The 17,418-nt window shown below is 52.1% G+C and overlaps 3 non-coding genes and 1 pseudogene across 3 annotated transcripts; all 4 read left to right on the top strand.

Moving 5' to 3' along the window:
• The first annotated feature begins 360 nt into the window (after nucleotides 1–360).
• LOC133117563 (5S ribosomal RNA) lies at nucleotides 361–470 on the top strand (annotated as a pseudogene).
• Nucleotides 471–8,721: 8,251 nt separating this feature from the next.
• Nucleotides 8,722–8,840, top strand: LOC133117765 (5S ribosomal RNA). Its single transcript, XR_009706304.1, has one exon. It is a non-coding gene; the product is annotated as a 5S ribosomal RNA (ribosomal RNA).
• A 7,502-nt stretch (nucleotides 8,841–16,342) lies between these two features.
• Nucleotides 16,343–16,509, top strand: LOC133117241 (U1 spliceosomal RNA). The gene has a single exon (XR_009706031.1). It is a non-coding gene; the product is annotated as a U1 spliceosomal RNA (small nuclear RNA).
• A 63-nt stretch (nucleotides 16,510–16,572) lies between these two features.
• On the top strand, nucleotides 16,573–16,691 carry LOC133117741 (5S ribosomal RNA). Its single transcript, XR_009706282.1, has one exon. It is a non-coding gene; the product is annotated as a 5S ribosomal RNA (ribosomal RNA).
• The last annotated feature ends 727 nt before the right edge of the window (nucleotides 16,692–17,418 follow it).

The raw sequence follows: 17,418 nt of genomic DNA, 5'->3' as shown, positions 1-17,418 counted from the left end.
TTTTTATGTATCCATGGATGTTAGTATGTGGTTTTTGTGTGTGTTTTATGTCATAAATTATTTATGTGTGTATTTATGTATGTGACTGTATTTATATTTAAGAGGAAAACCTTGACCATGTAATATGTAAACGTGATTTAAACTGTATATCTGTGAAGATACAATAAAATCTTTTAAAAGGAAAAAGGTTCACCCAGGGCGAGGCTCGGCTGTGTTGACCCCTGCAAATTCCTCAAATGTGGGAATCTCGACTGCATAATTTCTGCTAGTGGGGGACTGCGTTCGCGCTCTCCCCTGATCACGTGGTCAAACGATAGACTCGATTAATGTGCAAATACCCCCTTGTGCTGCCTTTCCTTCGCTTACGGCTATACCGCTCTGAATACGCCCGATCTCGGAAGCTAAGCAGGGTCGGGCCCGGTTAGTACTTGGATGGGAGACTGCCTGGGAATACCAGGTTGTTACGTTCTCAGGCGTCCAGGGGTAGGAGGGAGTACGCAACAAAATTATAATGAAATAAAAATGACCGGGAGGATGTATTTGAGCGCTATTGGAGTAAAAATGATCGAACAAACCAGGTTTGAGGTGCAATAGGTGTATTTACAAAAATTTACAGTGGCGGTGCTATTTACAGTTTTCAAACAAAAACTCACAAGACAAAGACACATCGGGTACGAGGCCAAGGGACCTGGGTGTTGCCAAATCAATTAAATGAACAAAACCAAAGAGAGCTAAAAACAAAATACATACTAACTGTTCTCTGAACAAAATAATATATCTCTACTCTATAATCAAAAGTACATAGGTGGCAATCACCCCTTTCCTAAGGTGTCTAAACAATGGTTCACCCTACGTGCAGCAACAGTGTATAGAGGCCTCTGTCTTACCTGCCCCAGGGCCTACACACGGACAACCACATTCACAGGAGTAGGAGAACGGAGGAACACGCATGCACACAACAGGGTTATGAAGCGAATGAATAGGCAAGTCAAGCATCGCCCCCTATAGGGCAGCCAACACAGTTTATATAAGCAGAGGGATGTGATTGGTGGAGGCGGGACCAGGGCAATGATGATGGACAGCAGGGACAGCGAATGGAAATGGTTGATGGCTTCATCTGTAGAGTTTAAGGGGGGGAAACAGACAGACATACATACGTGGAACGTAACACAGGTGCTGTAAGCTTTTTTCACTATGCTTTTGGACAGGCGCTGCTGTTTCACAACGTTCAAAACACGTCGCGCACAGTGCTATATCGTTTAGTCTATTACCCGTTTATGCTTCTCATGTCTTACCCAGACACTTGGGCAGCGCATTGCAAAGGAACAAGGCTAGCATCCAAATTCATCACGTACGGCGCTATTTTAGACACAACACAGGCTAAATCAGTGCAATGCAAATTCAATTCACACCAAGAGTACCGCACATTTTCCTTACACGTCTGTAGCCTATCATGAAGCAGGATTGCCGAGTTACAGTGAGCGCCGCACTTCATTGGACAGTGGCACGTGTTTTTCTTCTTTTGGTTCTGCGCTCTAGCGATTTCAGTTTGAAAGGACACAACGACAACCAAGTTCAAGTGCAGACTGTCAGCTTTAATTTGAGGCCATTTTCAAGCACACCCGACGAACCGTTTGGAACTCACGTCGCATCTTGCACACGGTCACTTGTCCATTTAGGTGTCGCATTTCGGCAGGGCTCTGGCTTGGTGTTCGACGTGATATCACCGCGACTGAAATGCGCTCTGTTTGCGGTTGAGGGCAATGTACACTGTTGCATTGTGGGGAAACAGAAAGTCGTCCTTGAAATGCGGTGGGAAAACGGCAAAATAATAAACACATGAAAAAAAAGAAGTACATGAATAAAAAGGTTGCCATCGTTTATGCGGCTAGCCGCAAGAGCGCGAATCAGACTTTTGAACCGGCGAGACATTGTGACTTGACGGGCTGCTAGCCGAATACTCAGAAACCGTAACTGTGCAACGTACCACCTAGCGGTCCGGCCCATCCCTTGCGGATTCCAATTCATACTTACCTGGCAGGGGAGATACCGTGATCACGAAGGCGGTTCACCCAGGGCGAGGCTCGGCCATTGCACTCCGGCATTTCGCTCGGGTTTCTCTTCAGCACGAATTAACCTGTTGCCTACCACTGGCTTGCTAGTGGTAGACAAGGGGTTTTCGGCTGTTCTCGAGAGGCTTCTCAGAGCTTGTGTCCCTTCTTTCTCTCCTTTTTCCTCCCTTTCTTGGCTCCTTCGCCCCTCCCTTTTTTCCACCTGGTTTTTCCTCCTAACCTGACGGACTGCGAGTTCCGTTCCCAGTACGTGGCTTGACCGCGGCTGGTGCGGGCTCGCAGTTCACGGACCACCCCCGGAACAGCTGTACCTGGAGCGAGGAGAGAGTACCAGTGGCTTGACCGCGGCCCTCTCTGACCTCCAGGTACCCCAGGGCCTGTTGGGAGGAACCAACCAGGTGGCTGGAGAGAAGGAGCGAGGGAGCTGATCCAGGAACTGCGGAGGGAGCTGCCGTTGCCAGAGCCTGCCACCAGAGGGAGCCGGACCCGGAGGAGCCTCGAGGATCCAGAGAGCCAGCCAGGAAGCCCGGGACTCCACCACCTTTTCCTGGACTGAGGCGGCGACGAGGATCCTCGAGAGCCAGCCAGCGGAGGCAGAGACTCGCCTGGAGGTTACCCTGCCAGAAGACTCCCGCCATCCGGAGGACGAGCTCCACTGCTGCAGAACGCTTTTCTGCCGGAAGCCAGAGGCGAGTACAAGAGCTGCCCGGAGAGAACGCCCGGAAGGGCTGCTCTCCGGGCCTGTACCAGCCTTGCTGGGCCTTCGCCGGTTGCTCTCTCTGCCTCTGGTTTTTCAGGCCCTGCAGCAGATCCAGCGGAACCCCTCCGGAGGACGAGGCGTGCGGAGCAGGCAGAAAGGGGGATCCGTGGACCTCCCCCCAGAAGACGGCGGCGCCCTTTGGATCCGGACCTGCTCACTGTGTACCGGACCAACGCTTGGCGCTCCCCACCGGAAGGGAGGTTCACTAGCGGCAGGGGAGCTGAACCATCGGCCCCCCTTGCATGTTCGGTCCCCCTGGGACAGGCCATCAACCTCAGGCGTTTCTCGTTTCTCTGCCCACAGCTGGACTCCGGCCCCCAGCAGGAATGGCGACGGCGGCTCAGCCAGGTGTGCGGCGCCACCCTGAACAGCGGAGAGGGGGGCAGCAGCGACAGGGTAGGCCCCCTGGTGGAGCACGGGGTGAATGGCGCAGCTGTGGAGGGCGCCACCGAGCCAGCGTCCACTAGGGGGGGAACCAATGCTGCTGCCCCAACAGCCAACAGCCAGAGGAGAGTGACAGGTATGACCCGCCTGGAGTTTAGCCGGGCAGTGCTTCAGCGAGCCATGGGCTTCGTGCCAGGCGACCTGAACTGCCTGGTGAAGGTTCCAGGCAACGCTGACATTTTTGAAATTAGCTTTAAAAACGCTAATGTCCTGGAGAGGTTCTGGAACCTCTATAGAGAGGGGAAGGACAGGTCTCCCCTTAACAACTTTCAAGTTGAGCCCCTGTCCGACACGGAAAGCAAAGTGGTCACTGTGCAGTTTTTTAATGAAACTGTACAGGACCACGATGTGAGTACGTGGTTGGGCAGGTATGGCCAAGTTAAATCTGAAGCCAGGAGGGTCCTGGATGAGGATGGAGTCTGGACCGGGGCCAGGAAATGGCTGGTCCAGCTCAAACCTGACCCCTCTGCAGTGGGGGGGGTATGTCACATCCCCAGCACCATCACGCTGGGGAGACACCGGGGCGTGGTGTTTTATTACGGCATGCCCAAGCTGTGCAGGAACTGCGGCGAGTTAGGTCACTTGGCCGCAGCCTGCACAGTGGTCAAGTGCAAGTCGTGTGGCGGCGAGCACGAGACCAGGGCGTGCCGTGACCCGAGGCCCTGTAATCTTTGCGGGGTGAGGGGGCATCTCTTCCGGGATTGCCCCCTCTCGTACGCGAACAGGGCCCGGAGCACCGCGCCCCCACCACCGTCAATGACTGCCCCCCCTCCCCCACCCCACCCTACCCCCACACCACGCATCAGAGCACCCACTCCCCCTTTGCCCCAGCCTGACAGCCTAACCCCCACAACACAAACACTACCAATCCTTCCCTGCAGCACAACACCGGCAACCCCCACCTCAACAGCACCCCCTGTTACCCAACCCTCTGTCATCACAGTAAAAGAGGAGCCTGACTCTGACACCCCCATTGTGGTGGAGGGGTCAGACTCCTCATCTGCAGAATCGGACACAAATTCCATCACCCCGTGGCAAAAACCGAAACGAAAGGGGAAAAGAATTCGATCACCCACAACAGCCAAACCGCAAAATACACCCAGCCAGCCTCCAAACCCAGCAATAACACGCCAACCGATCAACGCCAAAAGACACACAGTACAATCTAATAAAAAACCGGTACACAGTCCCAAATCTCTCGCCAGGCCTAATACCCTTCCCAAACCTCCCACCCATCCACCAAAATCAGTACATTACAAGGAAAACCTACAAAACATCGGCACACTTCACCCCCACTCCATCAGGGACCAGCCAGCCCCCGGTCCGGACTCTCAAAGGGAGGCGACAACATCCCCCTCCTCCCAGGCCCTCCTAGGCCCGGGGGGGAGGCCTGGGGCAAAAACAACCACTCCCACCTCTCCAGGACGGAACCTCCCAGGCAGTCAGGAGGGGAGACCCATGGGAGAACATGGTCAGGGGGTGAGTAGGCGCCACAATAACCCGGATACAATTTTCAACACAATAAATCAAATTTGTCAGAATATGGCTAACAGCCATACTGGATCACCAGACACCCAAAAACAATAAAATATCATGGCATACAACTTTACACTTACCACACTTAACACCCGCAGTATCAGACACCCCGATAAACGCACCACCGTTTTCTCCATTCTGTCACAGATCCCCTCAGACGTCGTCCTGCTCCAGGAATGTGGGATTCCGTTTCGGGAGTGGGATGGCGTTCTGGGGGAGGAATGGAGAATGGGAGACTCTCTCTGGTCTGGCTCAAACATCGCCAGAGCTGATGGGGTCGGCACGTTGATGAAAAATCCCTATGCAAAAATAACAGCACACAGCATTGTGGAGAGTGGGCGAATCCTCGTCACCGATCTCGAGGTCGGGGGTTCCCCACTCAGGGTCATCAACGTGTACGGTCCCACCAGCGTGGCCGAGAGAGTCTCCCTATTCACTAAACTACCACCACTGTTACACTGCACGATGCCCGTCGTCGTAGGGGGAGACTTCAACTGTGTTTTAAGAGATGAGGACCGCAGCAAACCAAGGCCGGATCGCTCCGGCACCCTGCTGCGGGCCCTCATCGAGGATTTCTCCCTCTGCGACGCCGGGGGCGCCTCTCCTCCCCAACACACTTTTGTGAACTCCTCTGGCTCCTCCTCATCCAGAATTGACATGTTTCTGCTCTCCCCAGGCCTGAGGGTGCACAGCTATTCCACCAAGGCGGTGCACTTCTCGGACCACCACATGGTAACCGTGTCCCTGGTCTGGGAGAAATCTATAACCGTGGGTAAGGGGCTCTGGCGGATGAATATCAGCCATCTCCAAGACCCCCAGGTGCGTCTCTCCTTCTCGAGAAGATACCTGGAGTGGGTGAGTCTGAAACATCTCTTTGACTCCCCGGTGGAGTGGTGGGAGATGGTGAAGGAGCGAGTGCGGGGCTACTTCCGGGCAGTCGGGCGGAGGAAGGCGAAGGAAGGGAGGGCAGTTTTTGAACGCCACAATGCTGCCCTCCAAAGACTAAGCCTCCTCCAGTCCCGAGGCCTGGATGTTGGCAGCGAAATCGCACAAGCTCGGCAGAGCCTCACCACCCTCTACCGGGAAGAGCGGAAGAAACAGACCTTCCGCTCCAAACTCCAGGGCCTCCAGGAGGATGAGAAGTGCACGCGGTTCTTCTTCCGCAGGGCACGAACCAAGACGAATAACATCTTGTCTCTCTATAACAGCAGAGGTGTGGTGGTGTCTGAAGAGGCGGAGGTCCGGGAGGTGGCCAGGGAGTTCTACGAGGGCCTTTACAGCGAGAGGCCCTCAGACGGGGCTCTCATGGACACCTTCCTGGGCTGCCTGGACAGACGCCTGGGAGATGAGCAGATGGAGGCGGAGTTGAGCACTGAGGAGCTCACCAGGGCCGTGCACTCCCTGAATACACACAAAGCTCCGGGCCCTGACGGAATCCCAGCTGAGTTTTACCAGGCTCACTGGGATCTCCTGAAGGGGGACGTGGCGGAAGTGTTCAGGGCTGCGTACAGGGAGGGGCGGTTAGGCGCCTCACTGAGACAGAGCTCAGTAGCTCTTGTCCCAAAGAAGGGGGACCTGAAGGACCTCCGCAACTGGCGGCCGATCAACCTCCTCTCAGTCGATTACAAGATCATGGCGAAGGCGCTGATGGGGAGGTTCCAAGGCCTGATAACATCGGTGATCGGACCGGACCAGACCTGCAGTGTGCAGGGGAGGTCCATAAATGACAACCTGCTCCTCGCGAGGGATCTAATCATCCACTCCGGGGAGCGGAGGTCCCCCTTGTGCCTTCTCAGTCTCGATCAAGAGAAGGCATTTGACCGGGTGAGTCATGTGTGCTTGGAGAGAGTGCTAGAGAAAATGAACATTCCTGGCCCCCTCCTGCGCTGGACAAAAATCTGTCTGACAGACATAACGGGCAGAGTGGTTGTCAATCGACAGCCCTCTGCCCCGTTTGATGTCAGGTCTGGCGTCAGGCAGGGGTGCCCTCTAGCATCTCTCCTGTACGTCATCTACCTGGAACCGTTCCTCCAGGCCATTAGGGCCAATCCAGGGGTGGTGGGCTATCCACTCCCTGGAGCGGGGGGGGAACGGCTAAAGGTGATGGCGTACATGGACGACATTGCCATCGTCGCCACAGACAGTCGTTCTATCGCTTGTGCCACCAAGGTGTTGGACGACTTCTGTGTGGCCACTGGCGCCCTGGTCAACAGGGACAAGAGTGAACTGTTTCTGTCTCCACATTGGAGTGAGGAGCTGACCGTTTCCTTCCCTGTGCGTAGGAATACCATCAAGCTCCTGGGGGTGACCTTCCAGGCTGACGGAGGAGGGAGAACCAGCTGGGAGGGAGCCCTCCGCCACGTCCAAAATAAAATCAGGAGCTGGAGTGCACGGCCCTTGACCATGGCGGGTAAGATCCTTGTCCTGAAGGCAATTGTCCTACCCATTCTGCTCTATGTGGGGAGGGTGTTTCCCCCGGACAAAGCCACCGGGAAGTTAATCACCCGGATGGCTTTCCGCTTTGTCTGGGGGAGCACCATGGAAAAACTTAAACGCGTCACCCTCCTCAAAGAGGAGCGGAATGGGGGGCGGGGGGTCCCAGACATTGTCAACATCATTATGGTGCAGGGTCTGGCCACCCTTGTCCAGAATGCAGGGAAGGTGGGTAAGGCCTCTGGTACCTTTGCCAGGTACTATGCCACCCCCTTCCTCAGAGCAATGGGCTTGGGTGTGCTGGACCTCACCATACCTTATAGCTGGGACCCCCCCTACGTCTACCGAGCCCTGAAGGACTTTGCCTACAGGACGGATCTGCCCAGGGCTGGCCTAACCTCGTGGAGCTATAAAATGATTATGGCTCATTTAAGATCTGGAGAAATTGTAACGCTCCCGAGGGGGGGGCCAGACCTGGACCCGCAAGTCATCTGGGCAAATGTAACACACAAATGTCTTACAAACAAACAAAAAGACATTGCCTGGATGACAGCCCATAGGTGTCTCCCCACCAGAACATTTATGTATCGCCCCCCACAGATGCACTGACTCAGAACACATCTACCATTTGTTCTGGGAGTGCTCCATGGCCAGGCGGGTCTGGGGCCTTGTTTGTTCCTCTTTCTCCCTTAGCAGGTGCCTGCCGAGGTCCTCCCCGATGGCTGAGGGCATCCTCTACGGTCCGCCGGGGGGATGCAAGACCACCGTGCTCCAGCGTCAGTGGAGGATCATTAACACCGTGAAGCAGGTCCTGTGGGAGACGAGGAACATCAAGGTCTACCAGAAAACATCTGTAGACCTGGTCACTCTCCGGAGGAGGATCCAAAACCTCCTCCAGGACGGCATTCTGGTGGACATGCACACAAACAAGAACCTGGCGAGAGAGAAGTGGGGGGTGGACCACTGGAAAGAATTCATCATCTAGCCCACCCCCCCAAGGGACACAGAAGGGACACAGAAGCCTCTCGGGACAACCAAACCTGAGCGGAATGGACTCTTTCTTTACTATTTTTCTCGTCTTTTAATTCACCTTAATTTCTTTATTGTTGAAATTGATTTTGTTAAGTTTTGTAAGGTCTCTTTGGAATATTTTGTAATCACTCTTTCTTTAAGTTTGTTTTCATTCCTTTGATGTCTTTGTTTCATTAGTTTAAGTTCTTGATTAAATGATTATTTTGTGTTAATTAGTGTGTTTTAAAAAAAGAAAAAGAATTTTAAAATGTAAAGAAATGTAAAAAAACCAATAAAACCACATTGCACTCCGGCTGTGTTGACCCCTGCGAATTCCTCAAATGTGGGAATCTCGACTGCATAATTTCTGCTAGTGGGCGACTGCGTTCGCGCTCTCCCCTGATCACGTGGTCAAACGATAGACTCGATTAATGTGCAAATACCCCCTTGTGCTGCCTTTCCTTCGCTTACGGCCATACCACTCTGAATACGCCCAATCTCGTCTGATCTCGGAAGCTAAGCAGGGTCGGGCCCGGTTAGTACTTGGATGGGAGACCGCCTGGGAATACCAGGTGCTGTAAGCTTTTTTCACTATGCTTTTGGACAGGCGCTGCTGTTTCACAACGTTCAAAACACGTCGCGCACGGTGCTATATCGTTTAGTCTATTACCCGTTTATGCTTCTCATGTCTTACCCAGACACTTGGGCAGCGCATTGCAAAGGAACAAGGCTAGCATCCAAATTCATTACGTACGGCGCTATTTTAGACACAACACAGGCTAAATCAGTGCAATGCAAATTCACTTCACACCAAGAGTACCGCACATTTTCCTTACACGTCTGTAGCCTATCATGAAGCAGGATTGCCGAGTTACAGTGAGCGCCGCACTTCATTGGACAGTGGCACGTGTTTTTCTTCTTTTGGTTCTGCGCTCTAGCGATTTCAGTTTGAAAGGACACAACGACAACCAAGTTCAAGTGCAGACTGTCAGCTTTAATTTGAGGCCATTTTCAAGCACACCCGACGAACCGTTTGGAACTCACGTCGCATCTTGCACACGGTCACTTGTCCATTTAGGTGTCGCATTTCGGCAGGGCTCTGGCTTGGTGTTCGACGTGACATCACCGCGACTGAAATGCGCTCTGTTTGCGGTTGAGGGCAATGTACACTGTTGCATTGTGGGGAAACAGAAAGTCGTCCTTGAAATGCGGTGGGAAAACGCCAAAATAATAAACACATGAAAAAAAAAGAAGTACATGAATGAAAAGGTTGCCATCGTTTATGCGGCTAGCCGCAAGAGCGCAAATCAGACTTTTGAACCGGCTAGACATAGTGACTTGACGGGCTGCTAGCCGAATACTCAGAAACCGTAACTGTGCAACGTACCACCTAGCGGTCCGGCCCATCCCTTGCGGATTCCAACTCATACTTACCTGGCAGGGGAGATACCGTGATCACGTGTTTCTTTCTTGCTGTGCATTTTGCTCTGGCTTCTTTTCAGTTCAGTTGGTCCTGTTGCCCACCACTGGGGTTCTAGTGGTGGACAGGAGGTCACTGGGCTGTTTAGTTGCTTTCTAAGAGCCTTTTGTTATTTTCCTTTCTTTTTCTTAGCTCTTTCTCCTTCCCTTCCCTTCCCATTTTCCTCCTTTTTTCTGGACGGGCTGCAAGGCTTGGGTTCAGTACGTGGCTTGACCGCGGCTGGCTCGACCTTGTAGCCCAGCGGAACACCCCGGAAACCCAGATCAGTGGCACATAGCTGCACTGATCAGGAGCCAGGGCCTGCTACCTGGAGGAGCCCGGAGCTGAGGTCTGCGGCCTGCTGCCTGGAGGAGCCTGCAGCCAGGGCCTGCTGCCTGGAGGAGCCCGCAGCCAGGGCCTGCTGCCTGGAGGAGCCCGGAGCCAAGGCCTGCGGCCTGCTGCTTGGAGGAGCCCGGAGCCCGGGACTGCGGCCTGCTGCCTGAAAGAGCCTGGAGCCAGATCCTGGAGCCTGACCCCGCAGAGGGAGCCAGAGGAGACCTGCAATCAGCTGAGTGTCTATGCGCCAGACCCCAGATTCTTAGGGGAGTAATATTGGAGGAGGTTGCACTGCAGCCTTCTCCCTTTCCAGTTTTAGTTTCTTTGAGTTGTTTTCTCAGTTAAACCCAACTAAATACCTGTTCCTTTTTTCCCCTTTTTCTTTCACCCTCATTTTGATTTTGAACCTCTATTTTACTTTTATTTCTTTTGTTTGTGAGTGTTTCCCTACCCCTTTTCCTTTCCCCACCCTTCCCCCTTCTCCCCATTCCCCCTCCCCCCCACCTTCTCATTCCACCTACCTGCACACCCGAAACATCATGGAGAACCAGCGAGCACCCGGCACGAGAAGGCACAACGCAGTCAGATTCATCCACAACCGCACTGACCCGGAACCATCACTGACACGCCTGGAGTTCAGCAGAGCAGTGCTGCAGAGAGGTTTGGGCTTCGCTCCGTCTGACTTGAACTGCCTGTTCAAGCTGCCTGGTCCTAGGGACATATTTGAAACCAGTTTTAAGAATGCACAGACACTAGAGATGTTTTGGAATCAGTACAGACAGAAAGCCACACAAACACCACTGAACAAATTCACAGTAGAAGCACTCACTGACAGGGAGGTTAAGGTTATCACAGTTTTATTTTATAATGAATCAGTTTCAGATTATGACATTTCACTTTGGTTAAGCAGACACGGCACATTGGTATCGGACGTGAGACGGATATACGACGAGGACGGGGTGTGGACAGGCGCCAGAAAATGGTTAGTCCGTCTGCACCCAGACGACACATCCATCGGGGGGTCAGGCATTTACCCAGCACCATCACTTTGGGACAGAACAGGGGACAAATTTTTTATAATGGGATGCCAAAACTTTGCCGCACCTGTGGGAACCTGGGGCACCTTGCAGCAGCATGCACGGTGATTAAATGTAAAAATTGTGGAGGGGAGCACCAGACAAACAAATGCACAGAGGCACGGAGGTGTAATCTATGTGGGAGCCAGGAGCATGTTTTCAGGGACTGTCCCTCCTCATATGCCAACAAAACACGAGCACGCACAGACAGCAACGCACAACAGGGCACAGACCACCCTACACAGGACACAGCACCCCCTCCACAGAACACAGCACCACCCCCACAAAACACAACCAACACAAACCCACAAACACACGATGCAACCACAGAACCCGCACAGACCCCCCCTCAGCACCCCACCACCACAGAACAACCCACCCCTACACCACAGTCCGAGACAGAACCCGACACAGACCAGCCCCCAAACCCCTCACAGATGGAGACAGTTGGACCAGACACACAGACAGACTCACTCCCGTGTGGAAATCCTGGACAGTGCACGACACAAGACAGTACTAGCACCAACTCCCCTTCCACCACTACAGACACTGAACAGATAGAAGTCAAGAGCGAGGACGAGGAGATTGAGATCACAGACAGCACACCCTCCACTCTGCCCACAGACACAGACAACACAACAGACACACTGTCACCAGACATCCTTGGAAAAAGAAAAAGAGACCCCCGACCACGGGAAAGGAAAAGAACTACCACCACCTCCACCAATCAGGACACAGAACCAGAACCCACACAAGCAGAAAAACAACCCCCAGCACCACCACCACCACCACCAGAAAAACAGCCACCACCGCCACCTCCACAGACAGTGGAACCGCCGACACAACCTGACAAACCAGCACAGCCAGTAAAACACGCACAGACGGACAGCCCGACCACTACCCAAATATCCCCCAAACCCGTAGTCACCCCAAGGACACACCGCTCCTCTGGGAAAACGATGACAGAACCAGTACAACCAGCACCAGCAAAACCCACCAGACCCAGAACTTCACACAGCACACCTGACAAAGACGACGCACCTGAACTGGACTACATATGGGGAGAAGTTATAGACAGGACGGTCAAATTACAACACCCACAGACACGACCACCCCCACAGACACGCGTATCTAGGGAAACACTCCGACTCACCAAACTTTACATTGACACCCGCCCGGACACAGCTGGACCAGTGCACGCTTCGCAGGCAGCCCTGGGTGCGTCGAGAGCCGGTAAGCCAGCCACACCCCTCACCACTCTGCCCGCCAGGTCCTCCTCCAATCCACCCGGGGGGGGTCCTCCAGAATCTAGAACAGGGAAAGGGCAGAAGTAAATATCACCTCCCGTGATCAGCTATGGATTGGACGCAGTACCATACATACACCACTGTCATTGCACTAGTTACCACTACAACAACAATCATGAGCACATTAAACATCCTCACATTAAACGTACGCAGTATTCACAACAATAAGAAAAGGGCAGACGTCATGGCATTCCTCACAACACAAAACACAGACATTTTATGTTTACAAGAGTGTAGAATCCCCTTTTTAACAGATTACATAGATTATCAGAATGAATGGGCCATAGGGGATTCGGTGTGGTCGGGTTCGAGTGTGGCACGTGCAGATGGGGTGGCAATATTAATCAAGAATAACTCAGTCAAGATAACCCGGAAAAAAGTGGTGGAGGCAGGAAGGATTTTAGCAGTTGAACTTGTTTATAACAATTTTCACTTTAAGGTTATTAATGTTTATGCACCCGCAAACCAAAATGAGCGCACAGCCTTTTTCCCCAAGCTGCGTCCAATCCTTTTGGGAAACCTCCCCGTCGTGATGGCAGGGGACTTCAACTGTGCCCTGAGGGATGAGGATCGGAGCCGGCCGTGGAGGGACCGCTCGAGTCGGGAGCTGGCGTCAGTCATAGCGGACTACTCCCTCACTGACGCCGGTCGGGACCTGGTGCCACGCTACACGTGGGTGAGTTCCTGTGGCAAATCCTTTTCCCGGATAGACCTCCTCCTTCTGAGCCATCAGATACAATCACAGAACATCACAGCACAAACAGTCTTCTTTTCAGATCACAAAGCACTCACCATCCAGATTACAACACCAGCACAAACACACAGGGGGAGAGGAATCTGGAAACTAAACACATCACTACTAGAGGACAAAGCAATAAAACAGGCATACATCAATAGACTACAAGAATGGGCATCACTCAAGGAACTCTTCACGTCACCCGTAGAATGGTGGGAAATGGTCAAGACACGCACTAAGGGTTACTTCATCACGGCAGGACGCAGGCAGGCACAGAAAAGGAGGGAACAAACAAAAAAATTGCACAGCACACTCCAACGACTAGCAGCACTACAGGCACAGGGATTCCAGGTCGCACAAGAAATCACACAGGCCAAACACAACCTCTCAGCACTCTATAGACAGGAACAGGAAAAAATTAGACATCAAAGCAGAATTCAACACCTAGAACAAAATGAAAAATGCACCCGTTACTTTTTTAGGAAGATCAAGAACAAAAAGAATCACATACAGACATTACTGGACAACACAGGACAAATCATCACGGGTGAACAGAATATACACAACCACATCAGGGCATTCTACACTGATCTGTATAGCACAAAGCACATGGATGAGCACATGGTGGACACATACCTACAGGACATCCCAGCCATAGCACCCCGGGCAGGAGAAGGAGAGGAGGAGGAGGAGGAGGAGGAGGAGGAGAGTCTGTCCGTGGAGGAGCTCACCCACGTGGTGAAAGGCCTGAACACCGGCAAAACTCCGGGTCCCGACGGGCTCCCGGCCGAGTACTACCAAACCTTTTGGGAACACCTCAAGGTAGATTTAACATCGGTGCTCTCCGCGGTGTACAGTGAGGGCCGGTTGGCCCCCCCGATGACAGAGAGCGTCATCACCCTTATTTACAAGGGCAAGGGTGATGAGCGTAGCCTGACAAACTGGAGGCCTATTAACCTCTTGGGGGCCGACTACAAGCTCTTGGCGAAGGCCCTCATGTACAGGCTCCAGGAGACTACCCCTCAGGTCGTGGGTCCGGACCAGGCTTGCGGGGTCCCGGAGAGGTCGACCGCCGATAACCTGGTGCTCATTCGGGACATCATGGCCCACTCTGTCGAACGGTCAAAACCTTTTTGCATGTTTAATCTAGATCAGGAGAAGGCCTTCGACAGAGTGGGCCATAGCTACATGTTTAAGGTCCTGGAGGCAATGAACCTCCCTCTTGGTCTTAGAAAATGGATACACATCATCTATCAAAACAACACAGCAAAAATATTGGTTAATGGACACACTACAGAACACTTTCCCATACACTCAGGGGTTAGACAGGGTTGCCCACTTTCTGCACTACTGTACATACACTGCCTGGAACCACTCTTACACAAAATCAGGACAAACACAGACATCACCGGCTACACACTCCCAGGGTGCACAGAACAACTCAAGGCACTTGCATACATGGACGACATCACACTTTTCTGCACTGAACAAACGTCTGTACAGCACATCATTAGGACTCTGGACCACTTCTGCACAGCCACCTCCGCAATAATTAACAAGACCAAGAGCGAGGTGTTTGTGTCCAGGGCCTGGGCGGTCGACCAGGTCCTGTCGGACACATTTCCCATTCGTACATCCGTGAACATCCTTGGCGTCACGTTCGACAGGACCAACTCCGGGGGCCGGAGCTGGGCCGGGGCCCTCGGCCGGGCTCGAGCTAAGACCTGCAGTTGGAGTTCCAGGGCACTGTCAATGACGGGGAGAATCCTCATAGTACAGACGATCCTTTACCCGATCCTCGCCTATGTCGGAAAGATCTTTCCCCCAGACAAGCATATTGAGAAACAAATTAACAAAATTGTCTTTGGTTTTGTCTGGGGGAGTAGGCAGGAGAGGGTAAAGAGGCTGATCATGTGGAAGGACCCTAGGAACGGGGGTAGAGGCGTGCCAAACGTCGCAGAACTGATCAGGATGCAGAGCCTCGCCTACCACATCAACTCCATAAAAAACCGCAGTAACAAAACCGGATACATGACCCGTTTTTACTTCACCACCAGCTTAAGACCCCTGGGGCTCTGCATCCTGGATCACAGGCACCCCTACTCCTGGGACCCCCCCCAGCCCTACAGGTCACTCCGCCGGTACATCTACACAGCACGTCTGCACACTGCACAGCTCACTCACTGGACATTTCAGGAAATCAAAAACACCACAAATGCACAGGAACATTTACACAGACCCGACAACACGACCCACAGCACAGCCACTACAGTTTGGAAAAACATAAATCACCCATGCCTTCTGAACACACAGAAAGACCTGGCGTGGCTAGCTGTGCTGAAAGCTCTCCCCACCAGGGTGTTCATGTTCAGGAGGAGCTTGGCCCTGGCGGAGACATGCCCGTACCCTCGCTGTAACGAAAAGGAAACCGGAGATCACCTCCTGTGGCACTGCAGAAAGGCCAAATCTATCTGGCAATCCATTTTCACTTTCCTGGACACATACACTGACACACAGTCACTGACCCTCCGGGATATCCTCCTCGGCCCCCGCAACGGGATCACATCTGCTGAGGAGGAGATTGCCTGGAGGGTGATCAACATCACCAAGCACACTTTATGGGACGCACGCAACATCATGTTTTTTCAAAAACAGGAACTTCACAACATCATCATCACCCGGCAGATCACCAACCACATCAAGGACTACTATCACCTGGACTGTCACAAAGCCGGAAAGAGCACCACAAACACAAAATGGAAAATTCACAACAGCACAGAATTATACATATGACACGGACACCCTGGACAATACACCTACAGCCGGACACCTACACTCCCGAAGCCTTCCCTTGGGTAATGTATGTAATGTTTACTGTGTACTGTCTACTGTCTTAATGTATTGTGGTATTGTCTGCGGTCATGTTTAAATGTAACTCTGTTTGTTACTGTCTGACGTTTGCAATGTAAATATGTGTTATGTAAGTAAATGTAAGTAAATGTAAGTATGAATGTAAATGAAATGTAAAAGTGAAAGTAAGTGAAACTCAGTAATGTCTTAATGTATTTTGGTATTGTCTGCGGTCATGTTTAAATGTAACTCTGTTTGTTACTGTCTGACGTTTGCAATGTAAATATGTGTTATGTAAGTAAATGTAAGTAAATGTAAGTATGAATGTAAATGAAAGTAAGTGAAACTCAATAAAAGAAATAACGGTTCACCCAGGGCGAGGCTCGGCCATTGCACTCCGGCTGTGTTGACCCCTGCGAATTCCTCAAATGTGGGAATCTCGACTGCATAATTTCTGCTAGTGGGGGACTGCGTTCGCGCTCTCCCCTGATCACGTGGTCAAACGATAGACTCGATTAATGTGCAAATACCCCCTTGTGCTGCCTTTCCTTCGCTTACGGCCATACCAATCTGAATACGCCCGATCTCGTCTGATCTCGGAAGCTAAGCAGGGTCGGGCCCGGTTAGTACTTGGATGGGAGACCGCCTGGGAATACCAGGTGCTGTAAGCTTTTTTCACTATGCTTTTGGACAGGCGCTGCTGTTTCACAACGTTCAAAACACGTCGCGCACAGTGCTATATCGTTTAGTCTATTACCCGTTTATGCTTCTCATGTCTTACCCAGACACTTGGGCAGCGCATTGCAAAGGAACAAGGCTAGCATCCAAATTCATTACGTACGGCGCTATTTTAGACACAACACAGGCTAAATCAGTGCAATGCAAATTCACTTCACACCAAGAGTACCGCACATTTTCCTTACACGTCTGTAGCCTATCATGAAGCAGGATTGCCGAGTTACAGTGAGCGCCGCACTTCATTGGACAGTGGCACGTGTTTTTCTTCTTTTGGTTCTGCGCTCTAGCGATTTCAGTTTGAAAGGACACAACGACAACCAAGTTCAAGTGCAGACTGTCAGCTTTAATTTGAGGCCATTTTCAAGCACACCCGACGAACCGTTTGGAACTCACGTCGCATCTTGCACACGGTCACTTGTCCATTTAGGTGTCGCATTTCGGCAGGGCTCTGGCTTGGTGTTCGACGTGACATCACCGCGACTGAAATGCGCTCTGTTTGCGGTTGAGGGCAATGTACACTGTTGCATTGTGGGGAAACAGAAAGTCGTCCTTGAAATGCGGTGGGAAAACGCCAAAATAATAAACACATGAAAAAAAAAGAAGTACATGAATGAAAAGGTTGCCATCGTTTATGCGGCTAGCCGCAAGAGCGCAAATCAG

Source organism: Conger conger, chromosome 17, assembly GCF_963514075.1.
Source record: "Conger conger chromosome 17, fConCon1.1, whole genome shotgun sequence".
Classification (NCBI taxonomy): Eukaryota; Metazoa; Chordata; class Actinopteri; order Anguilliformes; family Congridae; genus Conger; species Conger conger.
Note: the sequence above shows the minus strand (reverse complement) of the source record. Positions and strands in the feature narration are given on the sequence as shown.